Source organism: Bison bison, unplaced genomic scaffold (genome assembly GCF_000754665.1).
Source record: "Bison bison bison isolate TAMUID 2011002044 unplaced genomic scaffold, Bison_UMD1.0 scf7180017864290, whole genome shotgun sequence".
Classification (NCBI taxonomy): domain Eukaryota; kingdom Metazoa; phylum Chordata; class Mammalia; order Artiodactyla; family Bovidae; genus Bison; species Bison bison.
Genome location: NW_011494862.1, coordinates 174,860 through 190,931, shown reverse-complemented (window position 1 = coordinate 190,931; position 16,072 = coordinate 174,860). Strand labels below are relative to the sequence as shown.

The following is a 16,072-nucleotide window of genomic DNA, read 5'->3' as shown; positions in this document are numbered from 1 at the left end:
CTGTGTCCAGTCCTGTGGCACTCTGTATGTTTCTTTCAGTGTACTTGTTAGAGCTGAACTACATAAATGCACGTGTGGGGTATGTGTGTGTGTGTGTAACATGTCATTAGATTGTGAGTTCCTTGAGGGCAGGGACCATGGCTGTATCTATTGCTGTGTTCACAGTGCCTGGCCCAGAACCTGCTATGTGACTCAGTAGAAACCTAACGTGGTATGATTTGCCAAGTGGGGTCCTTCCTGTTTTCTAAGAGTGAGTGAGAAGAGTCCACAGTTAAAAAGGTGTTTAAAATCCCCACTTTTCTGTGAACAGAGAACTGCAGCTCTGTGACAAGCATTTTTCTGTGAAACTTTAAGGTGCCATTTGACAGAAGCGGCTCTCAGATGGCCCTGATCGCTCACACCCATCCCTGTAAACAGAGGACCAGGAGCGGGAGAGAGCCTCATTCAGAGCAGAGTTGCCCTTGGAGCTCATCTTTTGTCTGAAAGTTGGTGAGCCACCAGCTGTGCCATAAAGAGCTCCCCACACCCAGACTCTGCAAAGCTGAGAGAAGGGGTGGGGGGAGGAGGAGGAAAGGAGAGATGCAAACTGGATGGCACAAGGGTGTGAATTTCTTGGACTCCATGATCAGTGCACGTGAGTCTGTTGTGGCTGGGAAGACCTCTGGTGATCCAGGGGTTAAGAATCTGCCTTTCAATGCAAGGGATGTGGGTTTCAGTCCCTTGTCAGGGAACTAGGATCCCACATCTGTAGGGCAACTGACCCTGAGCACCATAACTAGAGAAACCTGCATGCTGCAACTAGAGAAGGCCCTCACACCGTAGTGAAAATCCAGCGCAACCAAAATAAAGAAGGCAGCTTGGGACTTACGTTTTCTGGCTAGTGCCCTGCAGGAGAGCCACCCCCACATCCTATGAGTGGGTCCCAGGAGTGAACCAGGCTGTGGATGGTATCCCAAAGGATAAGCCTCTGGCCAGTCAGAAAACCCACCCCCAGCAAGGTGGGGTGGTCCATGTGGGAACCCTTTCTGAAACTTCTGAGCCCCATTTGATGCAGAGCTTATTGGAAAGATGTCATTTGAGCAGAACCTGCTCTCAGGTTCACTGTCAGGAGTCATGAAAGGAACCAACCAAGAAAGGAAGCTCAAGGAGACGAGGTGAGGCCGGGGCATGGGAAGGTAGTGGGCTGACTCTTCCAGCCCACGCCCTGGAGCTTTAGGCCTCCCCTTAGCTGGAGAAGGTACAGAGCTTTGTACTGATTATTGAAATCCTCATCAAAATGAAATGCTTGGTGGCTCAACTTGGTAAGAGGTTAATTTGAGGCCCTTACTACTCACAAGGAAGGGGGAGGTTTTCAGAGCACAAAAGTGGAAGATAACTGGACATAAAAGTTTCATGTTCACTGATTTGAAAATCAAAATAGTTAAAATTATTCATTAAAAGGATGAAAGGGCTATAAAGTGCCCCTTTAGATAGAAGTTTGCGTGTTGATATTTCTTTCCCTAATAAGCCCCCTCACTGCCACTTATACCATGTTGAAGGAGTTGGGAATATTAGTTCAGTCCTAACACTTCCAACAGCCTGTTAGCTCCCACTACTGTCTCCTCTCTCTTCTCCAAAAAGCAGAATCCAGTAAGGACATTTCCCAGTAACCCACCTCCTAGCACATTTGCCTGAAGGTGCCGAGCATGAGGGTAGATGGAAGTTAACTCCGTGTTACCAGTATGTTAAGTAATTACCCAGTGGTATGAGTCCACATCTTTGATCGTTCTTCTTTGTGCCTGATAGATTGACTAAGAATATCTCAGTGCAGAACCAGCTGGCTTAAAAAACAAGAACTTGCAGATGCACCTGCCTTTAAGCGTACTCATCCTACCTATAGACCAAGTCATAGACTGACAGGGACCTTCTTCCTAGTTGTTAGCCCAATCAGTGTACTGTTGAGGATAGGAACCCAGGAGCTCATTTACTCCACCATTTTTCAAACACCGTGGGTTTGAAATCGATTAAATGTGTGTTGATGCTGCTGCTGCTAAGTTGCTTCAGTCGTGTCTGACTCTGTGCGACCCCATAGACAGCAGCCCACCAGGCTCCCCTGTCCCTGGGAGTCTCCAGGCAAGAACACTGGAGTGGGTTGCCATTTCCTTCTCCAATGCATGAAAGTGAAAGTGAAGTCGCTCAGTCATGTCTGACTCTTCGAGACCCCATGGACTGCAGCCAACCAGGCTCCTTGGTCCATGGGATTTTCCAGGCAAGAGTACTGGAGAAATGTGTGTTGACCAGCATTTAAAAAATAAAACGAGGGACTTCCCTAGTTGTTCAGTGGTTAATACTTTGCCTTCCAGTGCAGCGGATACAAGTTTGATTCCTGGTCAGAGAGCTAAGGTCCCACATGCCTCGAGGCCAAAAAGCACATAACAAACAATGTTGTAACAAATTCAATAAAGATTTTTAAAATAATCTTTAAAAATTATTTAAAATCAATAAATATAAAACAATAGAAAATAGCAGTGCATAGCTTGTGGTAAAGTAATATTACTCCATGAAACCTTGCCGTTGCCTGCTTCAGTGTATGTTTGTGAGTGTGGAGGGTGTTGTTCCGTCACTAAGTCGTGTCTGACTCTGCGACCCCATGGACAGTAGCCCACCAGGCTTCTCTGTCCATGGAGTTTCCAGGCAAGAATATTGGAGTGAGTTGCTGTTTCCTTCTCTATGGGATCTTCTTGGACCAGGGATTGAGCCTGAGTCTCCTGCATTGGCAGGCAGATTCTTTACCACTGAGCCACCTGGGAAGCCCTTATGAGTGTGTACTGGGACCCCAATTTTTTTTTCTGTCTGGGTTTCAGTTCAGTTCATAAGTTGTTGGTCAAGATGTGAGATTCTAGATTATCTCACTATGTATTGCAAATTTTGGGAACTAAAGCCCATAATGGTGAAGACACTTGTCCAGGGTCAGTAGGAAAAGAGGAGGAATTCGAATGTGCATCTCAGTCTCTTGGGTAATGTTTCCCCTTCTTCTCACCAGCCTAGAGAGAATAGCGAAAGTAATAGCTAATATTCAGTGAGCAATTACTATGTGCCAACCACTGTGTTAAATACATCATCTTATTTCGTAGGGAAAAGGGGTTGGTTGGTATTGTGTTTTGTTTCAAGTAAATGTTCATGGTTGAACAGTGACTAGACCAGATACAGAAATGGTGAGTTAACATTTAAAATTTTTATAGCAATTTGACAGAGTAACTTTAGGTCTGATTACTCTAGTAATAAAAGCATTGGCTTGCATTTTATGTCTTTAATAAACAATTTTCTAGCAATTCATTTTCATTGTGTTTTATGAAAGTATTAGTCCACGATGGATTAGAAATAAGGTCAAACGTGGTTCTCCACCATGGATAGTTTGAGAAGCACTGACTTAGACCCAGCCAAGCCAACAAGCTTTGTCCCTTGAGGCATCTGTAGTCATTTTGAAGTGCCAGGTGGTCATAGTTAGCTCTGGAAGGGGCGGATTGCTGGACACAGAGAGCCTAACAGCAGAGAGGCGGGTTACTGTGATATCTACAGTTAACGAGGGACTTCGATTCTAGAAACAGCTGCCCTTATCTTGGGGTGACTAGCAGAAAAGGCCCTGTTGTCAATTAATACCCCAAAGCTTTCATTTATTTCAGAACTTGAGGAAGTGGGACTGATGGGGACGCTTTTCCCCTCTGGGAAAGCAGAGAGAGCTCGTTCCTTGTAAAGTTGCCCCATGAGAAAAAGTTCAGCACAGAACAAATTAAATTCTCATTTCCCAAGACTCTCCATCAGAGTGGTAACAGCAGAAGGACGGTGCTGCAGCGGTCTCTGGGAAGAGAGGGCCGATTAAAGGGAGCTTGTGGATCTCCTCGACTTGCAGGCTCTGTGGAGGGAGCACACTTCATAAATCCTGATGGACTGATTTTTGGCTACATGCTCAGATTTGTACGAAGAACTGTTTTGAGTGAATCAGTGTGTCTTTGTTTGCATCTTCTGGAATCCTGAAGACTGAGCCAAGGAGTTAGCAAGGCTGAGCCCTGTACTGAGCATTTAATCAGTTGAACACTTCCTTATGTTTCCCTGGTTTGTGCTCATAACAAGTGACCTTCGTCCAACTCCTCGCAACACACGATTGTGGAATGTTCCCTCCTGAGGAACATGCTTTGTTTTTTTCATTGTGAACACACTGAAAATCTCTGAAAATTCAAATGAGTTTGGACAGTGGTAATAATGTAAGCTAACTGTACCTGCTGTGTGCCCAGTATTCTACATATGTATTATGTTCTGCATATGTATTCAGTTAGTGTTTACATGCTAACTGTTCCAACAGCCCTGGTCAAATGGGGGCGGGGGCAGGGGAACTAAGGCTTAGAAAAATGTGGTCACTTACCTGAGTTAACTTGTTCAAGCCTCAGCTTCTGCATCCTTATATTTACTGCAGATTCATATCAGCATCCTTGTACAAGTGAGGCAGTGCTAGAACCCCAAAGTCATAATATTTTCATTGATTCCTTTCTTCTACCTGTAAACACTGTTGGGACCTTTTGGTTTTGATTTTGAATACACATTACCTATTCAATAATTCAGGAGTGGAATGATGCACATGTAATTCTGAGTCCTGAGAATTCAGAAGCCCCCATGGTAATAAAAAGCTAACATTGATTAAAGACTTTCTGCATCACCTGTCCATGCAGTAATTTTTACCCTCATTCTCTTAATCCTTTAACAGAAACCACCTCCTTCTCCGTATCCCTATGTCTGCTTTCTTTTGTTTTTTAAATTTTAAAATAAAAAGAAATGTTTTTTAAAATCTCTTTTATATTGGTGCATAGTTTTTTTTTTAATAACATTTTTGTGGGCTGCAAGGTTTGCAGGATCTTAATACCCCAACCAGAGATCAAACCCAGGCCCCAGGGGAAGCATGGAGTCCTAACCACTAGACCACAGGGAATTCCTGGCTTATTTTCATGTACTGCTTTTGCATAGTCTGCTCACTAGCATACTTCAACTTTCTTTACTTATTGCTACTTCTCCCCCACTAGGATGTAATTTCCATGCAGGCGGTGTGTCTCTTGAGCTCAATGATAGAAGTCCCCAGCTAGTAGAACCAGGCTTGGTATATACTGTATATATAGTATGTAGTGCTCAAATACCTGTTTCATGAACAGCCCTTAGAGGTAAATATCACTGTCATCACAAACTGGGTTTTGTGATATTAAATGATGTGCTTAAATTGGAAGCAGTTATTCCTTTTTACTTCAAAATCAGTTTTTAAATGTTAGTGGTAGTAGCTTCCTATCTCCGCTACATTGATGGAATGAAAATTGTAACACACAAAAGAGGAGGTCGGATTGGCTTCCAGTACCCTCCTTAGAGCAGATAAGCGGTGTGTGTTTGTTAAATAGATACATTTGCAGTAGTAACTATAGCTACTGTTAAAGTAAATCAGACATCCTTTTCTTGTACCCTATTGTGCCCCCAAGTTTTATAAAAGAGTGGAGGACAAGCTTTGTCCTTTGATGAATGCTCGCTAACACAAGATGGCTGCTGTTGAAGCCGTTGTGGGCTTCTCATGAGATAGAATTTCAGAGTTGGGAAGGGCCTGGGAGATGTCCTGGCCAGCCTCCCTAGCTCTCCCCTCCAAGACACCAGTTTGTGGACTCCGGTCCTCCTTCACAGGACAACCTGTTCCATTGATGGACAGATGTATTGTCATTGGATGGCCGCATTGTCAGCAAAGTCTTTGTACTGAGCTGAAGTGAACCTCCAGGTAATTTCTCCCCATTGGTCTGCATTCTGCTTTCCAGGGAATGACAGAATAAATGAAATCATCATTTCACACATCAGCCATGCCATTCAGATAGTAGTTTACTTGTACTCCGCCTTAGGTTTCTCTTGTCCCAGTTTCTCAGACCTTTCTCAGAGCATCCTTCTAGCCATTTCCCCATTGCACTTGCTCCCTTTGGCATGCTCTCTGGCTTTGTTCAGACCCAACTGAATCGTGTTCTCCAGTGCTCCACGTGAGGTGTCGGGATGACGTCTGGTGTTTTCTGGCAGCCGCATCACCCGGTTGACTCATTCACATCCCTGAAGTCTTTGAATATGAACTATTGTTGAACTCAAGTGGGAAGAAAGCATTGCACAGATGGGACTAAGAATTTTATTGGTGATTATGAAAAGTAATTGTGATGTCTGTCGATACTCTCTCCACCGTTTCTCTGACACTTCTGCCACACCTAAGACAGTTATAATAAGAACAACTATTCGTTGCATTTGACTGTGCATAAGACACTGTTCTGGGCTTCCCTAGTGGCTCACTGGTAGCGAAACCGCCTGCCATCGAGGAGACTCGGGTTCCATCCCTGGGTCGGGAAGATCCCATGGAGAAGGAAATGACAGCCCACTCTAATATTCTTACCTGGAAAATCCCACAGACAGAGAAGCCTGGTGAGTTACACAGTCCATGGGGTTGCAAAAGAGCCAGACGCAACTCAATGACTAAACAGCAACAACAAGAAGACACGGTGCTAGTCACTTTGCAGATACTTCCTATTTAACTTTCAAAACAGCCATGGTCATAGGTATTATGAAACTCTGTGTTGCGCTTGACAGAGATTAGGGGAGATTAACATCCTTAGGCTCACATAGCTTGTGATCACATTAGCTCCATTAATTAGCAGAGCATGAATAGGAATCTGTCTGAACCAAATCCCAAACTCGATAAGATACATTTCCAGGAGCTACAAAGAGAGTAGGCTTAGCTAACCAAGGTTCCTAGTTTCTTTCTCTCTGAAAAACATGCGCAGGAAGATATTTTAAAGGGCTTGTGATATCTTCTTCCTGTCTTTTGAAAAAGGAAAAGATCTAAATTATTGTGTTCCTACTCTCTGCCAGCTGTTCCAGATCTGTTTCTTTCTTTCAGTCCTTAGGACAATTCTGTGAGGACTGTTGTTACTACTGTTTGTAAACAAATATATTTTTAAATTTAGCTGCATCGTGTCTTTGTTGCAGCATGCAGTTGTGGCTGCTCGGGCTTAGTTACTCTGACATGTGGGATCCTAGGTCCCTCAGAAGAGATTGAATCCGCACACTTGCATTGCAAAGCAATTCTTAACCATTGGACCACCAAGGGAGAGCTTGTTGCTACCATTTGACTGGGGAGCAAACAGACTCAGGATAAAGCTTGGTTATTCATACAGCTCCCTGAGCTCTGAGCCAACATGCTTTCTGCCACACTCTGCCACTTCTCAGAGAAGATTTTCAAGTGAGCCCTAACTGCCTCCCTCCCAGAGGGTCTCTCAGTAGACTGCCATCCTCTCTGATGAGCTCCCCTTTCCTGGCCAGCATTTCGAGACTTACTGACTTACCAAATTACTTAAGTGGGAATTGAGGGAAAAAGCCTTACAAATTAGATGAGCTTTCACTCACTATTAAAGGCTGAAGCCTAAGTCATCAGCCAAGACATAGGCTGATCCTGTCTTTGGGCCAAGGATCAGCCCTAGCAGCAAAGTGAGGAGCCAGCTGAAGTTGTTAGAGTTCAGCTTAGATGTGGCCTGTCATGCTTCCTCCTCCAATGATGTTACCCCATACAGAAATCCATAGTTAGTGCAGCCGCTGCTGTCAAGACCTGATCACTTAAGTGATGCTCACTTCAGGCCCATGGACCCAGCAGCCTTCGGATTGAATTAATTTACTTGCCAAATCATAGGTCCAGAAATTTAGGGGCCACTAGTAAGAATCTTGCCAGATCTCATGACTGATCTTTGCAGAGAATCCAAGTGTTCATAAAATGCTTTTTACTTACATTATTCCATTTGTTCTTCCCACCAACCTGGTAACAAAGGCTAGGTAGGGGCTCAATGTTCTGTTTTACAAATAGGAATCAAATTCAGAGAGACTCAGCCTGGCTCAGAGCCTCACAATCTTTCGGGCAGAGGCCGAACACTGATCAAGCTGCAAACCTTGCCCTTGCACGCCGTTGCTCCTTCTCTTTTCACTACTCTCTCACTCTGTCTTGTCCATCTCTGCCCTTGCCATTGACCCACTAACTGTGAACAGTCACCGGCTCAGACCAAGCTTCACTAGACCAAGCAGGGCCTGCTCTTTCTCAGGCTTCACTTCCCAAGCCTTCTTGGGTGACTTCCCACAGAACAGATGCGATGCTTTACAGGTGATCATCAGTCTTTGCTGTCACTTGGGAATCCAGTTGAGTCTGCAGCCCTAAGCTGCCACAAATGTTCTTTTTCCCCAAGCAAGTACCTGTGTTTTAATGTCATACTCCCCATTTGAAAAACTTACAGCTTCACTTGGTGTCTTTAGGGTGTACAGTAAACTGAGAAATTGCCCTGGAAGTCAAGGCTTTTCTGTGGGTTGGCTCAGTGAAGATCATCTGACCTGAAGCTCACTCTGCCCTTGACCAGTGGGCAGAGACAGTGGTCTCCACACCACCCAGCTCAGAGTCAAAGCCTGCTGACCACCCACCCACACCCTGTCCTATCTCTAACCTAGCTTCCCTTCTAAAATGTTGTCATTTTGGATACTTTCTATGATTAGATTCGTATTGTATGTAACTTTTTGGAATTGGCTTTTTTCTACAAAGAGGCCTGGCGTGCTGCGATTCATGGGGTCGCAGAGTCAGACATGACTGAGCGACTGATCTGATCTGATCTGATCTGATAATCCCCTGGAGATTCATCCAAATCATGATACAGATTTTTGTTTTTATTTATCACCTAAAGTCCATACATTAAGAATTTTTCAAACTTAAGTTTAATTAATTTTTTGAAAATTCACTTAGATTGTGTGTGTGTGTGTTTAATTAAAATCTGTAGCTGAAGTTACAGTGTGTGCCACTTCCTGCTGACTCAGTCCATCCGTGATGGGGATAAAGAGCAGGTCTTGGGCAGAAGGACCACCTTTTCTGTGTGACCCCTGTCGTTCATGTTATCCGGAAGATCTAAATGGCTGGTTGGCCATTTTCAATATAAAGAACCTGAACCAGGCCCACACCAAACCCCTCCAGGCCCTCTTGTGGACATCCTAGGGGAATCTGTCAATGTCTGTGTGCCATCCGTCAGAAACAAGCAGAGATGCCTTGTGAGGTGACGCCCACGTCACTGGAGGCATTCAGGGTGAGCCAATGGCTGTGTTCTCGGGTGTGGGACTCAGCAGAGGGTACAGTTTGTAGATGATGGGCAAATGTATTTTATTCAACAGAGTAAAACATAAAAAGTCCCTGTTTAGTCATCTGCTCAGAAGGGACTCTGGATTTGAAAGGTCCTTAAGGCTTAACGGGACCCCATCGGGGACAGGGTTTCACAGGGTTTATAAGGAGCAAAATTCAATGGCCAAGTACACCTCTGGCCAACTGTGAAGCCCGATACAAATACTAGCAATTTCACAAAGTCTCTTGATTTTACATGAACTCAGTTTCATCTAAGTAGCATTTAAGCTACGTGCCACTAGAAAGGAAATTTCCCTGTGTGTATGTTATTTTTTAAAAAACTGAGAGACCTCGGTTTGCCATGACTGTGCAGGTTAAACAGGAAAATGAAAACAAACACACACTTGTTTGTGTTTCTGAAAGGGGACAGCAGAGTTCAGTATAGAGCTGGAAACAAAGCCAGCAGCTTCCTGTGAAATGTCTGTGGGCGGGAACTACAGACTCCCACGATAACTTCCAGTTTCTTATGGTAACAGTTACAAAGTGGCCATCAAGTAAGAACAAAGGTCAGTCCAGGCACATCCAGGGTCCTGGGCTTTGAAACAGTATCTAAAACTAACATAAATCCTTGAAAACTTACAAGTTCTTGCTCTTTTGACTCCACATTTGAGATGCAGAGGGGAGCTGAACTACATCTCTGTATATTTAACATTTTTTTTTCCCCCATTTCAACTTTCCCAAAATAAGACCTTTGCTTAGATCAGGCAGAGCCTGAGGAAATGAGAGCATCACCCACCCTGGGATGAGCCCATCCCACTTGAAGACTGTAAGAAGCTTGTTCCACTGGGAAGAGGTCCCGCTCACCTTGGTAGTGAGTAATTCCTGCTGGCCGCCACTGACCCCAGGCTGAAGCGAGGCCTTCAGAAGCACAGAGGGAGATCTGTGTGCTCCTGCGCCTCTCAGCTTCTGGACAGCCCAGCCCTGCCTGGAATCGCCGGGCACTGACATGATGCCTGAGACCAGATTACACATCCTCATTTTTCATGATGAATCCTACCTACTGTTATTTCATTTTGTGAATCTTGATAAGAATAGGAATCATAAGATGTATCTTTACATATCTCTGTCCACCCCAGACCCCAAGTCCTGAGTGCCCCTTCACCCCATGCTTCTTTTTTATCCCTGTAATTGCCACATTTTGTTTCATGATTTTCCAGTCAGCTTCACTAAAATGAGCACCTTTCAGGCAGCAACAATATCTTTTTTTCTTGGTCTCCCCTGCCCTGAGCAAAATGCCTTGTCTGTATTACGTGCTTGGTAAATGTTTATTGACTGAACATAGAAGAACCAGAATGCCTAGGAAGGTGGACAGGATCCATAGGAAGGGGAAGACCTTGGAGTCCAGTTTACAAGAGGAACTAGGTAGGTGTGTGTGTGTGTTGGAAGTCTGTGGTAGACGTACTAATGGACCCTCAAAAATGTCCATGTCTGAATTTCTGGAAGCTGTGAATATGGTACATGGCAAAGGAGAATTAAAAATTGCAGATGGGGTTAAGGTTACTCTCCTGCTGACTTAAAAGTCAGGAGATTATTGTGCATTATCCAGGTGACCAGTGTAATCACAGGGTTCTTATAAGAGGGAGGCAGAACAGTCACAGTCAGAGCAGAAGACAGGACAACAGAAGCAGAGACTGGGGTAATATGGCCACAAGCCAAGGAACGCAGGCAGCCACCCGAAGATGGGAGAAGCAAGGAAGGATTCTCCCCTTGAGCCCCCAGAATGAACGCATCTCTGCCAGCACCTTCATCTTAGCCCTGGAAGGCCCTGAAGACTTCTGAGCTCCAGAACTGTAGGATAACTTACCATCTTATGAAAAAATAAAAATAACCAGAACGAAATTTTTTGGCCAATTCAATATATTTGTATTGTTTTAAGCCCACTGAATTTGTGATAATTTGTTACAGCAGCAGTTGGAAACTAATATAGAGGCTAAGCTTAGTGGAAAGAGCCTAATGAAAGCCATGAACTTGGAAAAGGAAATGGCCATGTGGGAATAGCTTGCAAGCATCCAAAGAGACGTTCCCCGCTGAGTCACCATAGATCAAAATATGATCAGAATTAGTTACTAGCTCCATGTGTGCTGCCTGTAGCCTCCCAAGTGATGAATGTCTCCAAGAACTTGGGAAATGCCCTAGTAGAGTTACTATAAAAGGGTCTGTCAGACCTGGGTTTGAGTTCTCTGCCTCCTATAACTGTATGGTCTTCAGCAAGTTATGTCACCTCTCTAAGCCACAGTTTTCTTATCTGCAAACTAGGGATAAATCTGTCTCTTAACTAGAAAGTTGGTGTGAGGATTACATAACACATATAATGTCCTTAACATAATGCCAGTGACATAGTAAACAGAAACTGCTGTTACTGCAAATAGGCATACGATCTTGTTTATAACAAAGGTCTTTGAGGTATCCCTATATTCCTCACTAACTGAGTCATATGCAGAGTCTGTGGTTGGCCTTCCCTGGTGGCTCAGATGGTAAAGAATCTGCCTGCAATGTGGGAGACCTGAGTTCGATCCCTGGGTTGGGATGATCCCCTGGAGAAGAGAATGGCAACCCTCTCCTGTATTCTTGCCTGGAGAACTCCATGGACAGAGGAGCCTGGCGGGTCACAGTGGTCTACAGTCCATGGGGTTCCCAAGAGTCAGACACAGCTGAGCAACTTTCACTTTCAGAGTCTGTGGTGTGTTCTGGGGACAAAAGCCTGAGAACAACAACTAGGATGGCTGAAAGACCCCAAATTGAGTTCTCTTAAAAGAAGGCCCAGACTTCTCTGGTGGTCCAGTGGTTAAAATTCCACGTGCTAATGCAGGGAACGTGGGTTCAGTCCTGGTCTGGGAAGACTGCACCTACTTCCGGGGCAACTAAGCCCATGTGCCACAACTACTGAACCTGCACGCCGAGAGCCTGTGCTCAGCAACGGGAGCAGCCACTGCAGTGAGAAGCCCACACGCAGCAGTGAAGACCCAGCACAGCCAAAAATAAATAAACAAAATTTAAAAAGAATGGCTAAATGGAGAGGTTTCACATGAAGCTCTTGAAACATTTTCAGGACTGGTTACATGAGTGGACTCCCTTACTCAGAAAATTATTAGGAATTTCAAAATGACAACAACAGAACATTGAAGGAGCACAGGGCCCTGCTCCACAGTTCACATACCCACGATGTGACCTTGAGTATCACCATGTAAAAGTAATATCATGTAAAAGTGATGGCCTCACTGTGAGGCCGTGGTAATGACAGCTGCAAGAAAGTGAACACGTTCAAGGCTTTGGAAGGTGATGACAGTGGGGATCACAATCGGAAAGAAGAAAACAGCACATGGAAACATGATGAGGAGGAAACATCAGAATGGGGCAGAAGTCAGAGCATCAGCAAGAGGAAGGCTGTTGTCCTAGATCTGAGAACATCCCTTGCGGCCCAGCTCCGCTTTCTGGTACTCCAGGAGGATCCCTGGCCATCCCACCCACTCACAAGGCTCTGAACAGAGTATCAATGCCTTTGCCTGTATAGAGCAGTCCTGAAGGTTTTACAGCAGCATGGTAGCTCCCTGGAATCTGACAGGCCACAGTAACTTTCTCAAAGAAGGAGTTGTATCTGGAGGATGATGCAGATAAAAATGGTGGCAAGTGAATTATTTTGTTATGGAAGGGTATGGCATCCTGTTGCTGGCAGAATCTCATCCTGGCTTTGCTAGGGGACTAGTTCACGGTTGTGGAGGAACTCTGTGGGCGCCTGCACTCTCTGTGTGGTTTCAGAAAGACATTATTTCAATGTAGAATAAGACTGCAAGTGACCTAGCATCCACAGCCCCAAACTGGACATCTGTGTGTTTAAAATGGGTGGGAGTTCTCCAGTCAGTCCTTCCCTTTGCTCACTAAGGGATATCCGTGAGCCTCATGCTCCAACACTTTTGCACTCATTCCTACCCTCCAGCATTGCTGATTTTATAAAGCAGAAAAATGGAAAATGTGACTTTGTAATAGATACACTTTGTCTTTTAATGGGGTTCTGTGGAGGGGAGTTCAGCCTTTTGTTTTGCTCTCTGCCGCCTAGATGCCTCTTGGGCATTCTGTTGTGTTCTTCTCATGCTGTGACATTGTGACCACATGTTCGAGCCAGAACTGCCACCTGAGGCTTGTCAGTGTTGTGAACGTCTGTGCATCCAGGGAATGCTTTCTGTTGGAGAGTGCTGGGATAGCTCTAAGTGCTCTCTTCTAGCTCTGCCATGAAATTACTGGGACATTTTGTTAATGTATTTCCCCTCTCCCCCCAAGCCCACCATTCTAAAATGTGTTTCTGATTTTGTCTAGTTTCTGCTTCTGCCCTCCCTCCCTCCTTCCCTCCCTCCTTCCCTCCTGTGGTGCTCTCGTTCTTCTGAGCTGCAGCTGTACTTAGTACTCCATCCAGGGGCTGCACCAGTTTGACTGAGGCAGTTGGGAAGGATGCTAAACTGGAGCAGAATCTAGTTCGATTTAGGAGTTAGGTTATAATGCATGTTCCAAGGGTGGGAACTGGAGCCAAAGACCGTGACTGTAATTATTTTCGCAGATGAGCAGGGCCTGTGTGTCCAGACTATTTCTGTGGGTTCTTGCATGCCCCTCTTTGGGGAAGGGAAATGGGTTGTTGCTGGCCTTAACATTTAGTATGGTAAATTCTGTGATCCTGAAAGTGGGACATCTGAAGAGAAGGTGGCCTTGATGAATGGCTTCGTGTGCGTGGCTGTGCCTGACTGTAGTGGCTGGTAAACCTTTCAGTCCCCATCACCTGTTAAACCCAGGATTTAAATACCAGGATGATCCAGGATGCCCAGACAAAAACCTCTTAAAGGTTAATGCAGACATGCTTTTAAAATGACCTTTCATCAGAGCACCTAGAATTCAAATAAGTAATGAATCAGAGTCCTATAGCAACCTGAAAGTAGCTTTTATCTGATTCTTGTGAGTGAGGATTGCAGTTCTTGAGTTAAGTCTTTCTTTAAACCATATCCTTGAAGGCTCGGAGGGTCCTCAGCCACCTGGTCTCAGAGAAAGATATGAGAGTGACAGGCATTTCCTTATTGTGTGTAGATCACTTTCTTCTTACTTTCCAACTTCTGAATACTCTCTAATTATCACTGTTTGTGGAGGGCTCAGACAATACAGGAGTAACTTTGGCTAAAATAGGAAACACAGTCCACTTCCTGAGGTTTATTTAGATCCCAGGGAGGTCTTCACTTTTATACAAACTGAGATTTACCGTGGACATTCCGAAGAGAGCAGAGATTTGTGTGCATGGATGGGTGCACATGTGTCATGAGTGAGGGTCTTATCAGACCAAGTGTTTAGGTACATTGTCCCTTTTTTTGCCTTTTTTGGTCTCATTTGGTTAAGCTTTTTGAATCTCTTCTTAAAAATTGAAGTATAGTTGATATACAGTGTTGTGTTAATTTCTGCTGTGCAGCAAAGAGATTCAGTTATATATATGTCTGTCTACTCAGTCGTGTCCGACTCTTTATGACCTCATAGACTGTAGCCCACCAGACTCCTCTGTCCATGGAATTTTCCCAGGCAGGAATACTGGAGTGGGTTGTCATTTCCTCCTCCAGAGGATCTTCCCAACCCAAGGATTGAATCTGCATCTCCTGCATTGGCAGGCAGATTCTTTACCACTGAGCCACCTGGGAAGTCCTCATCTTATATATCATGATTTGCATCTTCTAACCCCAATCCATGTCTCCCCCAAGGTTTTTTAATCTCTTATATTTTCTAGAGCTGCTCCTGTTTCCCTTTTCTCTTTGTCATTGAAGTATTTAAAAGTTAACTTTTTCTATCAAAAACTTACTGACTCTATGTTGGCTGGAACAAAGGGTTATATCTCTATTAGGCAGAATCTTACCTGCAGTCTTCACAGAGATACTCCGCCTAGGAGATTTAAATGAGGGGTTAAATAGTCAATATGTTCAAATGATCTATTTTTTCAGACTAGCTTGAAAGGTTTTTTTCCCATTTATTTTAACTCCATGGGCCTCTGATATGATGAGATATGACACAGCTTTGGGTATATCATCACATGTTCTAGAAATCAAGGGAAGAAGGTCACTGGGGGACTGGAAGTAGGTCTCTACTTTGGCTATTTTCCCATGACCCCTTTGCTGGGTTTTTCCATTTGTAGTTGGCCTTCACTTTCCTCCAGGGCTCTTTTCTCTCCAGTTTTCTGTTCATGCGTGTGTGCTTTTTCTCCTGGGACAACAGTTTTCTACCTGGAGAGAAACTTGTGTGGTCCACAGCGCTCCAAGGTGAAATCCAAGTATTTGCCAGTGAAAGGAGAGGGAGCAGGGTCTGCGACGAGAGCTGATTGTACTTTGAGAGGAATTGTCTACTGCAGTGATAGTAGACATGCCAGAGGGTAAAAAAGAAGCAACAGATTTGACCCCAATAGAGACAACTCGAACTAAGGGGAAGAAACTGCAGGCATAACATAAAGGAGAGCTTTGTAATAAGCCAACCAAAGAGAGGAGAAACTCTGGCACCTCTGTCCCCAGAAGTGTTCAGGCAGAAGGTAAGCAACCACTGAGCTGGAGAGCAGACGACTCCTCATCACGGCAGGTGCTCAGATTCTGGAGAAATGAAGAGTTGTGCTAAATGCCTAAAATTATTTCTATTTCTGATACCTGGTGTATGGTGGTTGCTCAGTCGTGTCCTACTCTTTGAGACCCCGTGGACTGTAGACTGCCAAGCTCCTCTGTCCATGGAATTCTCCAGGCAAGAATACTCGGAGTGGGTTGCCATTTCCTTCTCCAGGGGAACTTCTGACCCAGGGATGGAACCTGGGTCTCCTGCATTGCAGGCAGATTCTTTACC

The 16,072-nt window shown here is 44.7% G+C and overlaps 1 pseudogene; it reads left to right on the top strand.

Moving 5' to 3' along the window:
- Window positions 1-1,068: 1,068 nt before the first annotated feature.
- LOC104996171 overlaps window positions 1,069-16,072 on the top strand; it is a 19,950-nt pseudogene continuing 4,946 nt past the window's right edge.